Consider the following 16,073-nt stretch of genomic DNA (forward strand, 5'->3'; position numbering starts at 1 on the left):
TTTTCATATTTCATCCTCAAGTGAATCTTCATATTTACAGCTATGCAACATGATCTGCAACTCACCATGGGCAGTGAACATGCTGCCGTTGACTTCAGTGGGCTTTGGATTGAGTTCGTATCTACCTTAGAGCCCTGGCTCCCTTGGCCTTAGCCATGAAACCACAGTCTGAACCTGACTTACCTATATAGACATGGAATTTAAAAGTAACATTAAATGAAAATGCTGTTGTTTGCTTCTACTTCTGCCTCCCTTTTAAGAGCAAGAGAAGTAGGTGCTCATTGCAGTACACCTGCAATTAAAGGTAAAATCAATAGCTACAGGTTACAATATATTTTAAGCACGCTTTGTGCTTGGCAAACCTTAGAAAATGGAAGCTTTTCACTCCTATCTTTTTACTCTACAGATGAAGTGGTTGAGCAAATCTCTGTTGTTTGGTACAGATAACGTTACACAGAAGTTGCTGAAGAACAGTACTGGCTCTTGGACTGCATTTGGTGTCTGCAGGAGCACCTGGAGTCTTCCAGGACCTCCAAAGTCTTGCACTTGGCCTTTCACAGACATGTATCTAAACAAGGGGATGCTGCTGTTGGCTGTAACAGGAAGGGTGGCTGTAACAACGCACTGCTCCATGTGAGACAGCAAAGGCATCAAATCTCACTATTCCATATCTTGAAATTGCCAAAGCCTCTTTGAGATGCTTCTTTCACCGTTTACACTATTAAAGGTTACGGTACTTCCCCAGAAAGCTGAAGTGGTAAGGTGAGCAAAACTGTCCAAATGTCTTTCTCTAACAAGGGACAACAGGACAACCATGTAAGTACTTGACTGTCAACTTATAGTAACTCTGGCTTTGAGTTTGCATTTTGAGCTGTTCAAAAAGGTTTAAAATACTCCTTTTATTTTTTTTTCTTTTTTTCCCCAGGACCATCCAGGATTTTATATTGCATAGCAATTTCCATAATTAAAAGATCAATGAAGCTGTTTTCAAGTCTGCTTTACAGTAGAAGTAATTTCAGTCTTTCTGTTACTCATTTTGGTGTTTTTCAGCCTACTAGAAGAGCACTCAAACGAATCACTTAGGGTATGTTCAATTTTTTAAGTAAGTTCTTAAAGGAATCCTTCAGTTGGTTTGTTTCCTTAACACAAAATATGTATATAATCCTTACTCAAACTCAGAAAAGCTGTTCAATTAGCATAATGCAAAGGACTACCCTGCTTTGTGCAATAATGCTGAGGGCTGGTCAAGCAGAAAGAATTTATATAGTTTTTCCCCTCTTTGTTTTGCTTTGCTTATTAATACCAGAGGTACCTTTCCGCTTTATTGGGAGGCTTGGGGAATTCACGAGGTACCATTTTCTTAGTTTTCTTTCCCAGAAGTCCCAGCTCTAAGAGCCAGCTCAATATATGATGCACTCTGATTAAAGGCACACAGGACCTAGAAATTGTTTTGGAAGCACTAAGGATAATACTGCCTGGCTCCCCAGTAACATGTTGTATTGTTGAAGATGATTCTGATATTTCAGCATTTGGATGATTCCTTGACTCTGTCTTGGCATTTATTTCTGGCCACCTACTTTAATGAAATATGTAGGATCTTAATTTTCCCAGAGACTGCTATTCCTCTACCAAATTGATCAATGGATTCAAAGGAGAAAGGGGCAACAGGAGTGGTGAGACACAACTAGACATATGCAGATCATGATACATGTGTCATTTCTGTATTCAATCAGAGAGAAAATCAGCTATCAAGTTACATTTTAAAAGTGGATGGATTTCTGCATGTTTTGCGTGGGTAGCATACAGTTCCTTGGGCTGGGTTGGCAGGGAGAAGCCGAAGGTAAATGGTGGATTTGAAGCCCACCTTCTCAGCAGCTTCATGGAGAGATATGGCCAGCTGCTCTGAGCCCCTGTAGTCCTTTACCCGGGACAAGACCTTTCCAGGTGCTGCACATGCTGGCCCCATGCCAGCAAAGCACTTCAGCACATGCTTAACTTTCAACACATCAATTACTCATGGAGAAGTCAAGCCTGGAGAAGCTGCTGCTGCAGAGATAGCAATGAAAAGGAAATGGGGAGGTGGTGACCTTATTGCCTCTCCTTCCCAATGGCCCTGTCTGCAGACATCATTCAGGGCCTGGGGTAAAATGACGGCAGAGGCTAATAGGTCACTGACCTGCTACTCTGTCGTTGGCCTAGCCCCAACCTTAGCAAAAGAGAGGGGAAGGGAGAGGGGAAGATCTATGCAGTTTGTCAGATGTTATCACACTTGATAAGACAAAGCTTCTCTTTCAGGAATTTTTATTTCCTAGTTTGCTATGAAAAAAGATGGCAACTCGGAGATCTGTGGTGGCGAAGAGGAAACTCACAATCTTTTGTTCTTGCTCTGCCACTCACATCTGTGACAGGTTTCCTTTCTCCCTTAAGCTATTCTAATTTCTGGCTCTACATGTGTCAAAATAAGTTTCCAAAGCAAATCACAAATGCATGGGGTAATTAGAGCTGTCATTTTGATGTCAGGGGAAAGCACTCCCCTTCCCAAGAAGAATACACGTCCTGGTCAACGGCATATTGTAGTGATGATGAAGAATTTGGCATTTGTCTCTTTGGGTCTTTTTGGGGTTTGTTTTTTGTTTTTTTTTCACTTAATGGATGATAAGGAAAAAGAGAACTGCCTCATGCTCCTGCTGTATGAGCTTTCCTCTGCTTCAAAAACTCTTGGAAAGTGCTGCTGAGAAGTAGATAACTATGCATAACCACTAAAACACACAAAAGTGACCCTAGATTCACCTCTTCAGAAATGTAGACATCTAGCTGAATTTGAAGAAAATAAAAAATATATATATATTCAAAAGTAGCATTCAGAAAAATTGAAACAGGAAATCTAAAGATGAGATCCATTCCTTCAGGTGTCCAGCAACATGAAAAAATTTTCTAAATGTTTGGAAGAGTATCTTTAAAATGTCCTGTGATAGACAGGTGCACAGCCCAGATCCTTACTCCTCCAGAGAGACTCTCAGGGACATATCTGGAGCTCCCTTCACAAGACTGACACAGTAATGACATTTTCACCAGGAGTCTACTCTCGACTGTTCTCATAGTTTGTTCTTAATGCGAGCATTTTTTAGTAATGGCAACATATATGGAGATAATTATTTCAAAGGCTCCTTCTTTTCTTTGTGGGAGCTTAAGTGCACACAAAAAGAAATTCTTTTCCAAGCAAACTGCCCTGCTTTAATTTCATACTCCTGTGCCATACATGAGTCCTCAACCTCTGTAAAATTACGGCTTGCTCCCGAATCTTCTTTAGGGCACCTGCAGCATCTCAGTCACAGGAAATTTCAATCAGAATGGAGCCAAAGCTATGTTTTAGATGTGGGAAGAGTGGAAAAGGTTGGAAAAGCATCTAAAATGCATACTGCAGGGTGGGAAGAATAATGGGCTTTCTAATCAAGATGCAGGGCACTTGCACTCAGGTTTGCTCTCTTACTGCTGTCTGAGTCACTGCTGGTGAGTCGTTTACTTTCATGCCACTGGGTCCCTAGCTCTGCAGAGGGAATCGCTATGATTCCTTTTTACCATCTTTTGTGCATATTTTGCAACGTGGTGGTGTGCAGGGAGGTACTACTCTGCAGCACTGAGCACAGAGAGGGGGCTTTCTGAGGTCCAGGTCAGTGAGGGGTTTTGCTGCTGACATCAGGTTAAGGACTCCTGCCTGTCCCATCTGTTTGCCTCGGCCTGTGTACTGCAGTGCACTGCCCTGTCAGTTGTTCCACTCTGAATTTTTCTGGGAGATGCTGAAAGCAGATCAGGAAACTTACCTAGTTAAAATAAGTCTCCCTTCACCAAGATAATTTCTCATTCAGGTCAACGTACTGATAAGTACAGTGTGGCCCCATCAACAGATCCTAGCACAAGCAAGTGGGTTGTGAGACATAGCACAGGGGTAGGAAAAAAGGCTGGGATTTCTTAAATTAGCTTAGCCAGCATTTCATTTCACTGCATCCTGAGCAAAACTTTTTAGGCTGGAGAAGCATCACGGACAGTTATATGAGTCTCTGCTGCAACTCGATTATGAAACTTTGCCCTTCTACAGGATTTCTATTCAAGTACCACAGCAGCTCTCTGCAAACATTAAGTGCTGTGTCCCTACAACACACCTGGCAGGCAGATACAGTATCCTCTTATCAGATGGGCAAAATGAGCTGTACAGTGATCACAAGCCAGCGTAAAAGGCAGCAAGAAGCAGAAAATCTTAATTGCAGGACTGATGTTTTAACTACTAGGCTTCTGCTGGAAGCCAGTGGCCACTGATAGAAACTGCCAATACAAAGATGCTTCAAGCAGCAATAAAAATGGGGTGAGGAGTAACAATGATATGACTTGCAGATGGCTTTCATTAAATGAAGTTTTTATTGGATTAAAGGCACAATTTAAAGCCTACAGTAGAACTGCTTGAAATTCTTTAATCTAATCTTGAAGAGGCTTTTTGACCAAATCAAACATTTTGCTGGGAATTTTTCAACTCCACTGAAATTTCCTGAGGGATTCTTGTTTTGAAACAAAAAAGAAAAAAAAGTCCTTTCAAAACAGTCATGCTTGTTAGTTTTATCATTGAAGATGAGATGTATTTTATAGAAAATATATGTTTATAGATATGTATATACATATTATAGAAAATACTTTTTTATATATGTGTGTGTGTATATATATAAAATGTATGTTTATACTTCTAAGAATAAAATACTTATAAGAATTTTTGCCAGCTCTTTCCAGCAGAAGCTTTCTCAAGGATTATCATAGTTGAGTGATGGGGCTACAAATACTGTAAAAAATGAAATGGTTTTCTATTTTATAGTAGTAACAAGAAAATACTTATTCCAGTGATGAAACTAGTGGTGATTAACCTTTCCTGAAAGAAAGCTTCTTTCATGTTATGTTTGGTGTTTATCTTCAACCTTTAAAAAGATAACTCTGCTTTCATAGTAAAAATGATTTTTTTGTGGCATTGTTTTGGCTCAGGAGTTTTAGGAGCAGGGGTTTAATAGTCAAAAGATAATTGCATTAAGCCATATATTATGATTTTTACATATAGACATATCCTAACAAAAACCCCATCAAGGCACAAATTGCTTTGATTTGCAATGCATAATCCAAATAAAATTGTATAAATGTTTACAACTCTATTTCCTGCTACATTTTCAGGTGTTAACATAAGCTTTCTGAAGCTTTCCTTTTTTGGGACAAATCCACATAGGTAATCTCATGGATAGACACTGAAGATAATGAGTGAACAAGGTAAGAAGAAGTTTGCCTTCTTTGAATGGTCAAAAGAAGTAAAAGAATTGCCTTAGTAGGTTTTTGATCCTGTCTGTGATTGCTCAAAAACCAAACCAACTGAAATTTTAGCTGCACTTTCCTTCTAATTTTCAATGGTTCAAAATTAGCTGTGGACCTCAGGCTCCAGTATAGAGACCAGAAACCCACCTAGGCTGACTCCTCAAAGGCCAGAGAAATTCCTTTTGATTACCGTTCATAAAAAGAAAAAAAAAAGTTTAGAAGCATGGAAAATAATATTCATATTTTTGCAAATAATGAGAAGAAGTGGTGAGGGAGGTTAAAGGAAGCGATGGAGCTTGCAATTCTAAACCAAAGGAACAAAAAACAAAGCCAACAACCCCCAAAAAGATTCAGAAGTCCCATCAGACCAAAACCAAATGTTTTCAAAATCTGTGAAAACCTTCTGGTGCGAAACAATTTCAAGTTTCAATGAGAGTGTGGTTAGCAGTAAACTATAAATCACTGCACATAGAGGTTTCTAACTGGCAAGTGGCAAACACATGAAGGCTGTTTCTCCATACTTTTGGCTTATTTGAATATAATTTTTTTGAAGTTCACAAGGAAACAAGATTTATATAATATCACTGTATTTCTCAGCCCTTTCAATCTCTCTGATCCCTGCTGGCTAGCTCCAGTCCAAGCTGACAGAGTGCTAGAGGCTTGGAGAGACTGTGGTCCTAAATGCCCTGCGAATGTCACTACCCAGGTACTGGAGAGAGGCTCAAGTGGAGGCACCGAAGAGCTGCGGCAGGAGACCAGCTGCATCACCAGACACAGAGACACCAAAGAGGTGAAACCCATGCTGCATGTACCGACAACAGGGAAGGCTGTGGCTGGAGCTCACAGCTCACCAGCCATGGGGTGTTCCAGCTTCAGAACTGAGGCCAAAGGCAGTCTGCTGCTTGTTGAACAGTTTCAGTATCGTGTCATTGGTGATATTTGGGGAAAGAACATATGCTCACTCTCGGCTCTCCTCTTACTTGTTTTTTTTTTCACTTTGCTCTCCTTTGGCTTCATCTTGAGAGAAAAGTTAAAGAACAGGAGCTGAGAAAATGCCCCTGTGTATGCAAGGACAAGGGCAGCCAGATGGTTTTGTAACAGCTGCTGTATTGCTTTCTCCTTCACCTTCCAGAAATTCTTCATTACACAAGTGTTTCCACCCACAAGGTAACAAATTAAACATATTCTCAGTGTCTGTGGTAGTCACTGCTCCAATGGGATTGTGTAAGCCCCTAGTGAGGCTGAACACCTCTCCAGGATTCACTGTTTCCTTCTGGGGGCCAGAAGGCTCCTGGCAAAATGTTCTTCATAATCTTCCACTCTCTTAATGTCCTGTGATAACATTTTAGTCACAGGCAGGAAAAGACCTGTCTTCCAGCAGAGGATCCATACCTGATAGCAGGAATGGAGAAAGGTGAATGCATGAATCTGCATTAGACAAGCATCTGAGCCTCCGAGGGCTCTTTCCTAAGGGCGCATGGAAGTCAGAGTTCTCCCGTAATACCTGGTGAATCAATTTTCAGACACAACCTGTACATCTATGTCACCGACACTTCAGTTTAAAGCTGTTTCTGTTGCCATCTGCTGTACAGTGCAGACAAGACAGCATCCAGCCTTGGCCAGCCATCTGAGTGTTTAACATCTTCTTTAACAGTTTTTGAACATTTTATACTGGTTCAGGTTCAGCCTAAAGCTAGTGATATGCTTCCTAACTCCTGACTCCAGCCAGTCAGGAGTCAGGAACCCCCTTACACCTCACCACCCCATGCTATGGGTGCTACTATATGGTCAGCTGTGACTGTGAAGTACTCTTTGTCACAGGGAGGCATGGCAAAGCCCAGAGGTCTGAACCTTGATTCAACCCATAGTGATCCTCAGAGGTTGTTCAGAAAGGAGCTTTATCGTTTGGGAGTAGGAATTAGCTGCAGAGAGAAAAAGGATGACTGTGCATACTGATGCAGAATTAAACACAGGCAAAGAGACAAGCAAGAGAGAAGGGATATTCCCTAGGAGCATTTGACTGGAGCTCTGCTTTGGGGACAGAAATGAAATTAGCTAGCTGAGAGTGATGTTGGAGAATGAATGTGATTCATATTTTATTAATAAAGGAGGTCTCCCCACAAAGGAAATTCCCATTTTGGCCTTAGTGATGTAGCACTAAGCGGTAATTGATACATGAAATGCCAAAGCCCATAGATCTCTAGTTACACTGGAGCAGACACTCTTTGGGGCCTGTAATTACAGATAGCTGGCAGACATACAGATTTCATCTTTGAGAGAGAGGACTTGCTGCTCTCCTGCCAGCTGGGATGGTTAAGCTCAGTGCCAAGTTGGACATACCTTCCAGAGCCTTTGCAAAGCACTGTTCCATTCTACCTCAGGTTCTATTGCTCTCCAGGTTTCTGAAAACAAACTAATAAAATATTTGTAATGGCACCTGCAGCGGTGAGGCATCTCGGATAGAAAAGCCAGTTCCTGCCTCCCAGCCAGAGGAAGGCACAGCCTCAAAAAAGCGATAGCTGAGAGCTGCGTAGGAGTGAGGCAGGGCAAGTTTTGTAATGGTCGGGGCACAAGAGATGACTTAAGGACAGTGGATATTCCTGGGTTAAACCAGCGTGAGTTTGCTCTCTGGAGCCATCCTAATGGTGTGGATTAGGCACTGGTGTACTGAACCACGGGGCAAACATGGTTTTCTCAGGAACTCTGCTGAAGCAAGCTACCCATGCTGCCAGGGGACATCTGCATACTCCAGACCTGTTGCAACAACACCTGGGAAGCCAGATCTGCCCTCTGTTGCTCTTTTCAGATTATCTCTGCACATTTCCCCCCTGATTGTAGTACTGAGGTCAACAACATCAAGTCTGGCCTTGGTGATCTATGCTGACTGCCAAGGTGGCAGATGATCAGCTATCTGAAATTAGACATCTCCACATGAAATATGTAAAACCTGTGGGCAAAAGAGCAGTACTAATACTTTTTGACCAAATTCTGTTCTCAGTTACACCAGAGGAATGCAACTGAAGTCAATATGATTTACAGGAATTAAGGACAGCACACAGGTGGGGTTTTTTTTTGTTGGTTTTTTTTTTTTTTTTTTTTTTTTTGAGATGACATTTAGATTCTAGTTGCAGCTAATAGGGCTGGCCACAGACAAATCTCAAAGAAAAGTAACACTGTTGTTTGTTTTTCTTCCCTAACTCCAATGTCAGCCCCAGTCTAACAAAGCACCCTATAATATTTGCTTAGGCACTGAATTTGTTAGCCTAACTTATTTTTACTATTTATCCCACATTTCTGTAAAAATGTGTAAAAAAAATTCTGTTAATGCCAACTGTTTTAAATACTCTTTTTCACAGGCATAGTGCATACAAGGAAGAGCTTGCAAGTATAGCTATGCTGGAATTTTTATATCAATAAACCCTTGATGGGTGATGCAACTCCCAGCAGTGCACTGGTTCCAAGGATGAAATAACACATCCTGGCAACCCAAGTGGTTTTTGCCAACAGAGCTGCAAGGCATTTTTTTTCTGAGACAGAATACCAGCAAAAACTTCTCCTGAGAAACCAAGCAGGTGCTCCACATCAGCCAGCTGCTTGGGACACTCACCTGGCACGCAGCAGACAAAGGTGCCTGTCCCTTCTCTGCTCAAATCAGCTGCATCAGATCTGAGTTCCTCTCCTAGCAAAACATTTCCCTGTTTCTGGCCCAGCTGGCTGCCAAAAGATCCCTCTGTCCCTCTGTGCTCATCTGTCAGAGCTGCTCAAGGACAGTTCGATGAACTGGTGGTCGGGATGGGAGTTGGGAGAGCTGGGCATCAATCAGGCAACACAGCAGCTTGAAGAGAGGTCTCCTGTACCTCTGGACATGTCAAACACCAGCCTTTTGGCTAGCCTCAGGGGCAGAGCTTTGTCTGTTTTTCAGCAGAAGCACTTGTTGGAGCCCAAGAAATCGTTCCTGACGAGGATTTTGTTGCAACTGACGTGACTCCATGGAAAGCATAGCTTTTAAAAAGTTGCTGTTTTCTGACGCAAGCACACGCATCATCATATTTCACTGAAGAATTTCTGATCAGTTCTTGTGAGCTCAGGAAAGGCCAAATGACCTAAGGGTTACAAGGTGCCAGTTAACAGATAGTGTTTCACATTCTTTCTTAGAAAAATAGTTATGAAACTACTGGAATTTCTTTCCGTACTTTTTTCTGTATCTCTTCCAATGCAAAATACTTTGTTCTCCCAGTAGAAACCAATCATTTGCTAAATATTTAGTGTAATTCATATCTCTGTCTCTCAAGTGGGCCAGTGTTTACGCTTCAAAAGCAAAAATCTTTCTTCTCGTGCCATAGTCACTCCATAGAAATAAATACAAACCACAGAACCTGCACAAATCTTTGCTGAGGCACAAAATTTTAAACACCTTATGGATTAATGTTTACGGAGCCTGTCAGAGATTTAAAACCACAAGGAGAAAGAAAGGTTTTTTTCAGCTCTGAGAGATGAACTCCTCGCCTAACATCAGCCCTGCACTGAAAAAGCCTTGGCAGGTTGTTTCTCTAAGCAGACAGGTTCTCATTCAATTGTTTGTGATGTCTTTCCACTTAGTTCTTGCTATAAATTTGTTTCTTTGCCACCCTCTTTACACTTTACCTTGGTGTGCCTCAGAGACACGCAGAGCCAGCAGCTCACCACTAAGGCAGCCTGAGGGGAACTGCTAGCAAAAGACCAGCCTGCCAAAACCCATAAAACTTGCTGCTTTTTGCCTTGCTTTAAAACAAAAAAATAATATTGTCTTTTCTCTAAAGTGGTAAAGCAACACATGCCCAAATGAGTTCTTCACATTACACTACAGGATTTTTTAAGGGTTTTGAAGAAACCTTGGCACTTACCAACTTGTTCTTCAAAATGTATGATCGTTAATTAGTTTAGTAGTCAGCAAAAGTAAAAACAAAACTGGTGGCATGAGGTGCAACCAGTAGATTTTGGTAAGGCAATGGGAAGTTCATGAAAGTCACAGCCTCTGAAACACTGAACAAATCCAAATGGAAAAAAATGATTAAAAGCAGAAAGGTAGTCATGTCCACTGCCATGATAGCCACTGTTTCACTGCTGCCACCGCGTCTGTGAGAATGTACCTGTACTTACCAGCTGGGTAAAACCAGTTAATCGCAATCACAAACACAAAAGGAAATGGGTATTTTGCCCAAAGTGTGGTAATTTTTTTTCTTGAAGGTTTAACTGAGCTTCTTGCATTATTTGTCAATGTTTTCCTCTTTCTGAAGGGAGCTTGGTAGGAAAAGATGACTCTCAATGGACTAAAAGCCACGGTTACCCACTGCAAAGCAGAATTTGGCTAGGTTAACCATAACCATTTTTGCACAGCTCACAGCATGCTGATAAATGCCACTTGTCCACCAGAAGTGCCTGTTGCTCTGCTTACCTTCAGAAGCACTTGAAAACTGTCTGAGGGCATCTGCTGCAGACCTGCACCTCCCATAAGGGCTGTGGGGCAGCCGTTCCTGCTCTCTCTCAGTTATAGGGTCCTCCCCACCCTCTTGCTCACATTTCCAGTATTTCACCCCCACATATGAGGCTGTTGTTTGTAGTCATGAATTATGTTTTCCCATCTAGTGCAGATTTGTCCTGGCTTTCTTTGCACGGTCACTGAGGGCAGAAAGGAGAAAATACACTTTTCTTCCCTGTGTGCTCATTACGAGGAGGGGGTAGAAAGGAAGGGGAGAAGGGGTAAAGAACAGGTAGCCTATGCCTGTTTGCTTTATACCTCATAATTCCTTAAAATGCATTGATCTCTGTGCAAGGTGCCACAGTAACAACCCTGGAGACCAACGCCCTCTGTTTCTGTATGAGGCAGAATGGTGCAGGGACAAGGACGTCTGCCCTGCATGCTCGGGTGGCTTCGCCTCCATCCTGTCCTGGGTTGATCTCAGTTGGCGGTGATAGTGTGGCTCTGGTGCTGTGCCCGTTTAGGCTGAGATTGGGGCTGAGATTGCTCAGTGTGGTGAAGGCTTCACAAACACCCCGCACCCACAGGAGGCTGGCCGGGACCCACGGAGCTTGCTTTACACAGGGCTGAGGAAAAGACATGAGATGTAATGCGTTTTGGGTTACTACAGGTCTGTGAATCTGAAATAGCAAGCTGCTACACAATACAAATGCCAGTGCTGGGGACTGAAAATAAGAAATATTAAAGCACTTTACCTAGGTTTTTATTCCACATTTAGGACTGCATGAAATTTCCACTGGTAAAATACCACACTTTTCATGTGAAAGCATTTCATTTAACCCCACAACAGACCCCTTCCTATTTTTCTGAGAAACAGTGCATATGGGATGCTGAAGTAGCACAACTCTGACAGCTGCCCAGGATCTTCCCAGCAAGAAGACTTCTTACATCTTCACATTCAAACTGTTTGCTCCTTCTTTTATTTGCAAGTACAAAGAACTTCCTCCAAAAGATGATGAGCCATATGGCAAACAGGTAGTGCTAGAAAATAAGGCTGGCCAAGCAAAGGGAATAATAATAATATGAGATAAGCATGTTCTACTTATGTGCCCAATGATTTTGCAGCTATTTTATGACTTACACTTTCTGGTGTTATTTTGTGTTATTATTTTCCACTACATCCTATGTCACTTCAGCTACTCCACCAGCTCTCAGAAAAGCATTTACAGCCAGCATTTCACTTCATGTAATAGCTGTTTTCCTATACAATTTTCACGGTTGGTGCAAATCTAGTTACAAGCATTGGGGATGAATTTATTCTTCCCCAGGCAGAACTCTCCTGCTGACATTCTCCACATTATGGTTTGTTTCCAAGCCTCCGAGCATCATGCAGAATCCCGTGGCTGTTTCCAGATGATCAGGCAGCAGGCTGAGTTTGTCAGCAACATTTCCAAAAGTCTTTTTTTTCCCTCATTTTCTTTCTTCTCTTTATTGGTGCTCACATCCTTCTTGCCATCCTTGGGTGCTCCTTTAACTCAGGAGCCAACCGGTTTTTCAGGGTTTGGTCCTGATCCCAACCACACCATCCCAAGTTCTACACTTGGGTAAAGAGGAGTGCCTGTGGCCACAGGGCCGTGGTGATCCAGGAGGGTGATTTAATGCAAGGCGAGTGAGTGAGTCAGCAGCGATGCCTCTCTGCGTTGCAACAAGCAACCTTCTAAGAAGTCTAAAGAGCGTGCTGGCACTGGGTGATGGGGAGAGCGCAGCAGAACTATGTCACTGGCAGATGGGAAAGATACCAGCGCTGCTCTCACCCCACAAGATGCAGAGCAGGGATTTTTTGTTTTTGCCCTGAAGGATTAAGTCCTCTTCCTCATACTGACTGCTCACTAAAGTGTGATAAAACTCCACACAGTAAGCTTTAATTACGAAAAATGCAACATGCTGAAACTGGAAAATCTAAATGAAGGCTGACGCTTTTCACAGCTATCTTTTTCCCATGGACAACCAGCCACACACAGGACTGATCCTCCACAACTTTTACTTGATTTTTACATTCTGTCCCCTTTCTAAAAGGCTGGTTTGATGACTTTATTTTTAATGATCCTATAATGCATGGGCCTTGGTGTTTTGGGATGAGGGTTTGGCTCACCTGTGTAGCTCTCAAAAACCAGGATCTCAGCCCCTGGTTCCCATAAATACTTCTAAAAATTGCACGCCATGTTTCACATGGCACAGAGCACAGCTCAATCATCAGCGGCTAGTTCATAGTTATATTAAAACAACTGATGTTTAAGAAGTTTACAAAAAACATTTTCTACTTTAAAAAAGTAACTAAATGAATGAGTAATTTTTTATTTTTGCTTAAGAAGTCACACAAACTTATCTGTTGGACTCCATCTTCCCTATTACTCACAGCAAATACAAAGAAGCAGGACAGCAAAGGGTTTTTATTATTCCTTTCAACTAAATATATGGTATATATGGGATATCACCCATATCAAGCATGAAAACCTGTGACCACAGTTCAGTGATACCACTAGTATGGTAGGTCTGGAGTCTTGGGTTAAGATTTGTGCGCTTTTCATTCATATTCATATTTAAGTCATTGGAGACTCACCATTGATGTCAGTTGGTTTTGATTTAGTATCTTTGTTTATAAGAAACTAAGTGATAATGCTTTATAAGTTAAAAAAAAAGACTTCTATTTTGTCATTATTTGCTATGGGCCCAGTTGGTCTCTGTCACCAGGAGAGGTGGACCCTAGCCCCACAGCATAGCAATAGCTGTTCTGTACTTGTCTGCATTTTTGTAAGTGCCTGTATATTATCTAAGTATTACAAGAACGACTTGCTTGACTTTTAGTATTATTTCCCATTATTTTTCCAAACTTCAAAAATCAACCAAGTGTTTGGTATATCCCAAGTGGGGCTGCAAAATGCATTTGCTGCTTGAGAAGGGGCAAACTTGAAAAGCAAGTGAGAGCACAAGGTCTGCTTGCTAATTTGAAGGTGGGTGTCAGAAATCCATGGGAGAAAAAGAATCTCTTTCTAAGAATTGCCAAACAACACCTGATCCTGCTACGAGAATAAGACTCCTGAATGCTTACATACCCCAGCCAAGTAACATGGATTAGATCTAGTGGCCCATCCGTGTTGTTGCTGCACTAGATTGAAACCTAAGAGGATTTATTTCCTGTAGCCTTGATAGTTAAGAGCCAGATAATTCTCCCTTTCTCACAGTTAAGATTTCCAAGATCCTTATTGGAACAATCCTGTTGAATTTAATGCAGGATGGTCAACTGGCCACAGGATTTCAAAGCAGCCTGCACAATTCTACAGTAAAGAGATAATTCCCTTTTGATTTTTTTTGACCTAATTAAAAGCACAAAAAGAAAGCATTCATGCTCCAGTAAATTCTGCCAAGTATTTCCTGTATATTTGGATCCGCTGCTGTTAAACTGCACAGGATTGCTCCATGAGGCTCGTTCATCTAAGCAATATAACTTGCCTTCTACAACAGTTCTAGAAAGACTTGGAGGATAAGGAGAAAATGTGGGTCTCATTACGAGAGCAGAGGTGGAGGACCTCAGGAAACTTAGGTACAGTTCCAAATGTAGCACAGACCAAGTCTGGACATGGTCCTGGTGTGAGTGGCAGCCAGGTCAAAATTTATGCCGACACATGATGCAGAACTTGCCTGGCCATGGGGACCAAGGCTGCAAGTAATGTAAACCACAATTTTCCTTCAGTGGCATCCATGCAGAGGGGACACTCACAATGAATGTACGGCTGTGATCGGACTCATGAGTCCTTCACAAAACCTGTCTCATTCTAAATGCAAGATCAGCACTGGCAAGGAACACTGATGTGACTCTCTTGTAGTCCTTCCCCAGATACAATGAAGAAAAACATTTATTTCCCTTTTTATATCCCTTATCTAATTAGACTGGAAGTTCTTGGAGGCAGGTGGGTTTCTTACCACCATGGTGGTGGCTGGAAGCTCTGCTTGTTAAAATCACTCTGTCTTTTACGTTATAAACCACTATCTTCAGTTGCTTAAAACTTGCCAGTTTTTTATCACTTGGTCTCACATTTGCCTTCAAAAATACTTACTTGAGGATGAATGACCTTCTGGATGGGGGGCAAAGAAAAGGAAGAAGAAATGTTAAGTGGCATAGTCAAGTCTCTTTTGAGAAAAAAGGTTGGGGAAATCACAGCAGACAAAATAATAGTGTATGTTTTGGAAGGCATCTTTATTGTAAAACCATAATGCCACCAGTTTCTGGACTCTAGACTTCCTTTTTTGCAGAGTTTTGACCTTTTGGCTATTGCCAACTCTGTGGAAATCCATTCACATTTGACTAAGTTATAAACCCTCAAAAACCTGCAGCTTGTTTTTATTAGATCAATTTCTGATCTATTCTGAGCATGGATTTTTTCCTGCAATGTCAAATCCAAACTGCTGTGCTGTTTTGTAGGTCCTGACAGATAAACCGAGAGCAAAGGGGGTGTCCCGCTGTGAATTGCCTTTGCCCAGCTGCACGTCAGCAGTGCACAGGAGGGCTCTGAGCTGAAGGCAAAGGGGCTGTAAGGCCAGCAAGATACAAAGAGCATGGCAGAAGGGAAAGCAGGCGTGGGCCTGTAGGGCTGCTTGGTGATGAAGGTGACCTGGACCCAAATCGGAAGACAGGCTGGTTCGGATGGGCAGAGGTGGAAGAGGACTGGGATGATGATTCTGAAGAGGTGAGACATTGACAAGGCAATGGGAATGAGAGGTTTGACGAGAAAAAAAGGGGACTAGGTACATGTAGAAAATAACTTTGAGGTATGAAAGCAGCAGTTGCATGATCACAAGAAAAAAAGCTCCTTCTGGCTCTGACAGAGGCACCAACTTGGACAAGTTGCACCACCTCCCAGCTGAGAGGAAAGGGCTAAAGGGCTGTGAAGCCCATGCTGGCAAAACGTCCTGCACTGCCTACTGCAGCCAATGGCAAGCGGCTGTCTCTGCGTGAGACGCTGCTAGCCTGAGACTGGTGGAGATCTGTGTGGTGCAGCGAAGGGTCTCAAGCATGTCCTAACTCGGGCAAATGCATACAATAGCTTTCTTTTCATTTTTTACCATTTAAAAAGCCCTGGAGATATTACAAGCCATGCACACACGCATGCATGCACATACTTTGTGTTGATAATTGAGTTGCTTAAACGCACAGTTTTGAAAAGGGGGCTTTCCAAATTCTTGTGACTCTGTGTGCTCAGCCGAGACCTGGAGAAGC

General features: G+C 42.2%; 1 protein-coding gene across 2 annotated transcripts in view; it reads left to right on the plus strand.

Moving 5' to 3' along the window:
• Nucleotides 1-991, plus strand: part of LOC119149992 (sulfotransferase 6B1-like) — a 30,084-nt gene extending 29,093 nt beyond the window's left edge. For both annotated transcript variants that reach the window (XR_005104910.1, XR_005104911.1), the window contains one exon: nt 407-991. The gene's annotated coding sequence lies outside the window, so the exon portion shown is untranslated. The remainder of the gene's footprint in view (nt 1-406) is intronic.
• The last annotated feature ends 15,082 nt before the right edge of the window (nt 992-16,073 follow it).

This window comes from Falco rusticolus, chromosome 6, assembly GCF_015220075.1.
Source record: "Falco rusticolus isolate bFalRus1 chromosome 6, bFalRus1.pri, whole genome shotgun sequence".
Taxonomy (NCBI): domain Eukaryota; kingdom Metazoa; phylum Chordata; class Aves; order Falconiformes; family Falconidae; genus Falco; species Falco rusticolus.